We start from the raw sequence: 7,749 nt of genomic DNA, 5'->3' as shown, positions 1-7,749 counted from the left end.
TCTCCACAGTACAACATAGGCCGTTACGCCTCCGGTGCTCCTCTCCTCGGGGTCAGGCGTGTGTGGCCTATTTCCATCGGCTCATAGGTTGTGCGGGGCCTGAAGTGACTCACATTTGACGTATGAACGATGTCTTGGAAGTCCTCTTGTTCGAAGGAGATTGTCCAGACGGATGGCTAATGCCCTAGCTGGTCCAGAGTTAAGTCGTCATCTCGACAGGCTAGCTCAGACTGAATCTCAGGTCTCAGACCACGTCGGTAGACGGTAAGGAGGGATTGCTCATTCCAACCACTTCTGGCTGCAAGGATCCTGAAAGACAGAGAATAATCAGCTACTGTACGGTCTCCCTGACAAAGCTTCAGTAGCTGCTCCCCGACCTCCAATCCCCACGCTGGATGCTCAAACACAGCCTTGAAAAGTGCTTCGAATGAGGCAAGATCCTTGATGTCATCTCCACCTTGTTCCCATACCGCAGTAGCCCACTCTAAAGCTCTTCCAGTGAGAAGAAAAAGCTACCTTAGATTCTTCAGATTGAAAATTACGTGGATTCTGAACCATGTGCAAAGAGCACTGAAGTATGAAACCTCTACAGGCATTTGGGCTTCCATCAAACCTCTCAGGTTTCACCAGGGAACCATCTCGCTGAGGCGCAGGCTGAGGCAGAGGTGGTGGGCGAGCAGACAACTCTTCAGTTGGTCACGCTGTTGGCTTAGTAGCTGACCCTGAGCGGTGATGGCTTCACGAAATCTTGCTGCCTCGGCTGCATCCATGCTTTTGGTGTGTAATTCTGTCACAGACTGGAGACGAAACAAAGAAATAGGATGCAAACGCTCAAGGCGTGTTTTACTGATATAAATCAAAGTGCCACGATGGGCAAACAAGGCAGCGATCACAGGACTGGAGAACAGCACATCTTGCTGATCACAAACAATTACACACAAAGACAAAGGAAAAAGCCCAAGGCTTACATAGGCGCTCAGTGAATACATTGGCTACAGGTGAGAACTAAACTTAATGAACACATAGGATACAGGTGAGAACTAAACTCAATCATCACATTGGTTACAGGTGAGAACTAAATTCAATTAACACATTGGCTACAGGTGAGAACCCAAACATGGAGGGAAAACTAAGAAGTGAGGGAAATACTAAAACACAGGAGAGGATGAACGGACTGGAGTAGCATATGGAGCAGGAACAGGAACAGAGGAGTGTACAGCAGAGGTTGTGACACCAGGCAACTCCACAAAAAGGTTATTGAAAAGCATAAGCCAGGGGATGGATACAAGAAATGATCACTGAGATCACTGAATATAGCTTAGAGTGCAGAAAGCAACCAATAAGAAATGGAAGGAATATGGCACAGCCATAAATCTGCCTAGTGCAGGCCGTCTTCAAAACCTGAGAGAGCTGGGAGGAAGGGGACAAGTGAGGGAGGACACCAAGAGTTTGTCAGAATGTAAGTGCAATTTTCTAGACAAGTGGAAGAAGGCTCTATGGTCTGATGAGACCAAAATGGAGTTGTTTTGGCCCTTAGACTAGACACCATGTTTCACGTACACCAAACACTGCATGTCATCAGAAACACACCATCCCCACCGTGAAGCAAGGTGGTGGCAGCATCATTAGAATCACACCATCCTCACCGTGAAGCAAGGTGGTGGCAGCATCATCAGAATCACACATCTCCAAGGTGGTGGCAGCATCATCAGAATCACACCATCCTCACCGTGAAGCAAGGTGGTGGCAGCATCATCAGAATCACACCATCCTCACCGTGAAGCAAGGTGGTGGCAGCATCATCAGAATCACACCATCCCCACCGTGAAACAAGGTGGTGGCAGCATCATTAGAATCACACCATCCTCAAGGTGGTGGCAGCATCATGCTGTGGGGATGTTTCCCTGCAGTAGGCCCTGGAAGGCTTGTGAAGGTGGAATCAATGCAAAAACTTATAGGGAAATCCTGGAGGAAAACCTGACATAGTCTGCAAGAGAACTGTGATTTGTTTTCCGGCAAGACTATGACAACCAACAACAGTCAAAGCTACACACTGGAGTGTTCTGGAGTGGTAAGATCACCAGACCTCAATCTTAATTGGGAATTGTTGGTTGGACTTGAAAAACATGTCCATGTTATTCACCTTGATGTTATGGATGTTATGTTATGAATGTTCTTTTATTGAAATCCCATCCCATCCAATGAAATCCAACAGAGATAAATTGTGGGAGGGAGTTGAAGACAGATAAAGAAACGGAGATCTGTTTACGCAAATGCTTTTGGCATCAACAAAATACTTTTGTCATATCAAGGGTCAACCAGAGACAGTGGAAGAGAGAAGAGAGAGAGAGGAGAGGAAAATTATAACCAGAAAGGAAACAGAAGAAAAGAAGTGTCAATCAGGAAGAGAAATAAAATGAGAGTGAGAGGGAGGCATCTCTGGGTCTTCTGAGACAAAGCAAACATGACTTGGTCAGAGCTGAACTGGTGCGCCAGCTTTGGCAGATCATACGCTTTTCATTCAAATAGATTGAAGAGGGGGGGGGGGCAGCGTGAACCTCTATTCTTTGGGGATCTCTCTTTCTTTGTGCATTTTTTCTTTTCTCTTATGAGATTGTAATGAGGCTTAGTATGTGTGAATGTTTCCAGAGACCTGCAGTGATTAGGGACTCAGAAGAGGCTATTCATTGACACAGCACCGCCACTGCCAGTGGTCTATATATAGCGTAGATGCTGGCTACCACCCAAATGAGATAACCACTTGGATAGCTGGAGGACCGTGGGGATCATTGAGGAGGCTCAGGAGTGTGAGATGGTGAGCATTTCATTTCAGCCCCCCTTTGTGGTATTCTGACACATCTCCAAAATGTACACGTGTGTCCAATAGGAGTCAGGGACGAAGGGTGCATGTCACTCTTAGTCGGCTTGGAAAAAAGACTGACGGCCAAATTAGTGCTGATGAGAATGATTTATCAGTAGAGGTGAGGGGGTATGAGGTAATGTTCGCTGTAATGAGGTCTTTCGTTTAGGTAGTACCATGCACACGCATATGTCTGTGTGTGTGTGCGTGTGTTGTGTGCGTGTGTGTGTGTTGTAATAAACAACTGTATGTAACAATAGCTGTCTGACTCATACATGAACCATGACCATTTATACAAGTCATATGTAAGAAAGATATTTCAGAGTTTTGTGTGAATACTCCTCTAAATGAGTCTCTGTGAAACTCGACCATAGCAGGCCCCTTAAGAGGCAGTGGCATTTCATAGAGATGTCAGGTGATTATCTGTTCCACACAAAGTATAACCCCAACCCCTCAGAAGGACTGTGGAAGCCACCTGTCTGCACACTGTAAAAAAAGGAATAACTGAATTTTGCTCAGCATGGAATAGAAGTCTTCCTGTCTTGCAGCCGTTGTTGCCATGGTGAGAAGACATGACGGGCTCACCCCCACTGAGACGGACGGGAGAAATTACAGGGGGACCACTTCTGCTTCTGTGGACGCACACACACAGCCTCAAGAGGTTGAGTATGGGTGGGTGGCCTACGGCAGAATGTGCATCACTATGAGCTTGCACACCCTTACTGCTACAGAACTGGAACTATAGTTAGTGCACTATTGGTACAGAACTGGAACTATAGTTAGTGCACTATTGGTACAGAACTGGAACTATAGTTAGTGCACTATTGGTACAGAACTGGAACTATAGTTAGCGCACTATTGGTACAGAACTGGAACTATAGTTAGCACACTATTGGTACAGAACTGGAACTGTAGTTAGCACACTATTGGTACAGAACTGGAACTGTAGTTAGCGCACTATTGGTACAGAACTATAGATTCAGTATCAGTAGTTTGAATATTATCAGTCCGGAATGTTTCTTCTACTGTTGCCATGGATGGGATTTCCTTAGATTTCTTTCCATATGGAACATGGTGTTTGTGTGAGTGGAGAGGGTCAATAGGATGGGTGTCTGCGCACATCAATCATGTTAAACGTACTGACTATAATCACATGGAATTGGGTAAGAACGGGAATCAAACCCAAGATAGCAGTGCTATCCACTGCTCTAGTCATAATAGGATGCGTTTTAGAAATGAACTATTGACAAAGACCCGTGCCAATAGTGCCAATCTTATCGCCACGGAATTCCGTAGCAATAGTCACTTCATTCTCACATACACACACACACCTCCGGACACATAATGGATGTTCTCTTTCTCACATACACAAATACACTGAAAAGAGTGTATAGAATGCATACATACATACACTGATTGACTGAAAAGAGTGTATAGAATGCATACATACATATACACTGATGCGTGTGTGAGTCTTTGTTTGTAAAGACCAGCAGCAGTCCATTAATAACAAAACTGCCACTGATTACAGCAGATAACTCACAACATAAATTGAATGAATTAGCTGAATCCATTTGTTTTCCGAGGAAAGTCATCAATACAATTCCATGATGAAATATGTCAAATATCAGTTACAGTGTGTGTGTGTGTGTGTGTGTGTGTGTGTGTGTGTGTGTGTGTGTGTGTGGAATGTATGTATACGTGGTGTGAGTCCAAGCTGGTGTGACTTAATGCTTAAAGCGAGAGCAGCTTCCCAAGATACATTCTGCACCTAGCCAGGCCGATGACTCATCCAGGGAAATGAGACTTCGTTTTCCAGTTATGAATTTATATGTGTGTGTGTGTGTGTCTCTGTGCTTCACATATCTCGTGTGTGTATGTATATGTGATGCATGTCTTGATGCTGTATGTGTATGTTTGTGGGTATGTGTATGTGTGTGTATGAGAGAGAGAGACAACCCCTCTGATGGGGATTCCATAAAATGATTGAGCCTTTTTCCCCCACTTCCAAATCAATGTAGGCTCCTGAGCAAAAAGGAAGGTGTCACTGTAATTGATACCCACACTATTAATAACGTCCCCTATACAGCGCCTGCATTGGCATGTCTTAGATGGATGGCAGGAACAGAGGGACAAAAACAGTAACATAATTAACCTATTAGTGCACCAACACTTCAGTGGTGTGTGTGTGTGTGTGTGTGCATGTGTGTGTGAAACCCCAATCAGTAGGTCTAAAAAATATGTGTGTACATTAGGGAAAGTAGACAGGACAGTCTTACCAGGGCTTCTTGCATTGTGTGTGTGTGTGTGTGTGTGTGTGCGTGTGTGAATCTGGGTGCCTGAGGGTGCTAGTGGCATCTCTAAGAGATTTTTTTGCTGTTCAAAGAAACAGAATCCTGTAGCCAGCCACCCACAGCCCAATCCACCCACCTCCCACCTGCCTGTCTGTCTATCTGAGCACTACCGATAAGAGAATGTCAGCAGGATGTGGGGATGTGAACATTAAAGGTTTCATTCCCATTTTACATTCCCAAAAACTGACTTATTTTCATGTTAATAATTCTGATAAGCACTTCTTAACTTCTGAAGCATGAGGAACTATGAGCATGAACATGTATGTAACAAGCTCTTCACAACACCTCCTGATCTCAACAGATACAATCCTGTACCAACATATTCAGGCAAAAGCAGTAGACACCAAGGATTTTGTTTCTATGGAAACTGCAGTTAGGTGTTCTAATCTAATAAATATTGTAAATGTAGATTACACAACCAATTGCCTCTCCCACTGGAACAGTCTAAACCTGTTGCCATGGAGACCTTCCGATGAACACTGGGGGCCTAGATCATGAGCTTTAAAAATAAATAAATAAATGCATGTATAATAAAAAAGACAAGAAATGTTTTCTTTTTATCTAGAATAGATCTGTAGAGTACCTTAGACATCCAGCAATACATTTAGTCCACTATGCATCTTTCAGTGCACTTACAAGCAGCATTGATCTGAAGTGAGTCTTTCAGATAACTAACCTCATTGTATCTCTCTTCTCAGGTCTGTTACCTATTCGATCCACCAGGTCTACATGCTAACTGGGGTAGATGCTTACGACCAGCTCTCAATAGAATGAGGTGAAATAATTCCCTCCTAAAATAGAAGCATTCTGTTCTTCCAGTATTCCACCCAGTGTAGTCTACTGCTTATTGCAAATAGCAACACAGACCCATAATAGGCCTGAGAAAGGACCAAGGGACATGAGAAGATTTGATGCAAGAAAAAGGGGAGGGAAATTGAGCATTTTTATTGTGTTATAATCATGTCATCTTACATTCTATAATCTTCACATTTTACTTCCCACTGCGGCCAATCATCTCACTGCCATATGTAAGTACTCATACCCTACAACAGGCGTCTCAAACTCAAATGACCTGGGGGCCGATGAGCGTCCAGTCTGGCCAGTAGGGGGCAGGCAAGTGCACATTTACAGTAACAGGCAAGCTGTTGTGTTTGTTGTCGTGACACCAAATACAAACTTTTTGGATCTGTTCGCTTGCCTATCACAATACAATAGATACCACTTTTGAGTGTGGCATATATACCATGTATGATAAGTGGTACAATGGTTAGTGTTATTGAATAGCAAGTAGTGACCTGGGTTCAATTCCTGGGCAATGCAAGATGGTCTTTGGATAAAGGTGTTTGTTATAGTTTTTGGGTCACTTTGTCTCATTGATAGCCCACGGCCCTCATTTATAAAATGTTGCGTAAAAGCCATCCTCCATTTGATCTGACATTTTCTGAAATGATCGTAAGTGTGATTCAGAGAAAACTAACGTACGCACAAAAAGACACGTGTACGCCAATCCTTCAGTTATAAATCACAAATGATTGTGGAATTGTGCGCAACTGAATCTCCGCCCTCAAAACGCCCCTACTTAATCTAATTAGCATATTCTCAATGCACAAACTGAGCGCATTCTCAATGCACAAACTCTCTGTGACAATGGCAAGCAAGAAAGAAACATGTAAAAAGAAGAATTATAGTGAGGCTGAAATCGATGTTCTGCTGATGGAAGAGCAGATGCGGGCCAAAACATTGTTCGAAAGCCTGTCTGGTGGCGTAATAGCAAAAGCAAAGTATGTGACATGGTAGTAGACACGTCTCCGAAGCACCTGCGGCACGAGCAGCACCAGAAGCCGCATCTGCGGCAGCAGCACCTGCTGCACCAGCATCGGGGCCTCGCCGGCCATCACCAGCTTCCTCTTTCACTCATCATGGTAGGGTATTATCCGAGGCCGTCCTTCAGACACAAAGGGACTTGAATGAGTCTGTTAGTGAGGTTGTTGCCGAACTCTGTCCGCTATTGAGGGTTCTTTGAACAAACGTGCCTAAATAAAACATTCTGAAGAAAATGTGAACATGGGTGCATTTATTCTTATCAACATTATTTACCGGTTGGTTTAGTTGGTGAATCAGCTCCCGTCTTCTCAGCGCAGTGATGTGCGTGTTCCAGCCAGCTGGGATGGGAGGGTGGTCATCTTGGTCCATGCACATTATGTCTTCTCCTAGCTCTATGCCATGGCTTAGACAGATGTTGTGTAGCACACAACAGGCTAGGATGATCTGGCAAACCTTTTCGGGGTCATACAGCAGTCTCCCTCCCGATGCACCCAAACATCGCCACCTTCCCTTCAGCATGCCTATGCTGCGCTCCACTACCGACCGCGCACGGGAATATCCCTCTATGTCCACAATTTATTAGATTTCCATACATTGCCCATAAACAGCAAAATGTGAAAGAGGATTTCCTGTGTAAAACAGGGTTCCCAATGGCTTCTCACCCCGATTGCTCACACTCAGACAGCCTAGGAAGCCCACTTCAATACAGCA

This window comes from Clupea harengus, chromosome 19 (genome assembly GCF_900700415.2).
Source record: "Clupea harengus chromosome 19, Ch_v2.0.2, whole genome shotgun sequence".
NCBI classification, from domain to species: Eukaryota; Metazoa; Chordata; class Actinopteri; order Clupeiformes; family Clupeidae; genus Clupea; species Clupea harengus.
The sequence above is the reverse complement of the archived record's forward strand: the minus strand, read 5'-3'. Positions refer to the sequence as shown.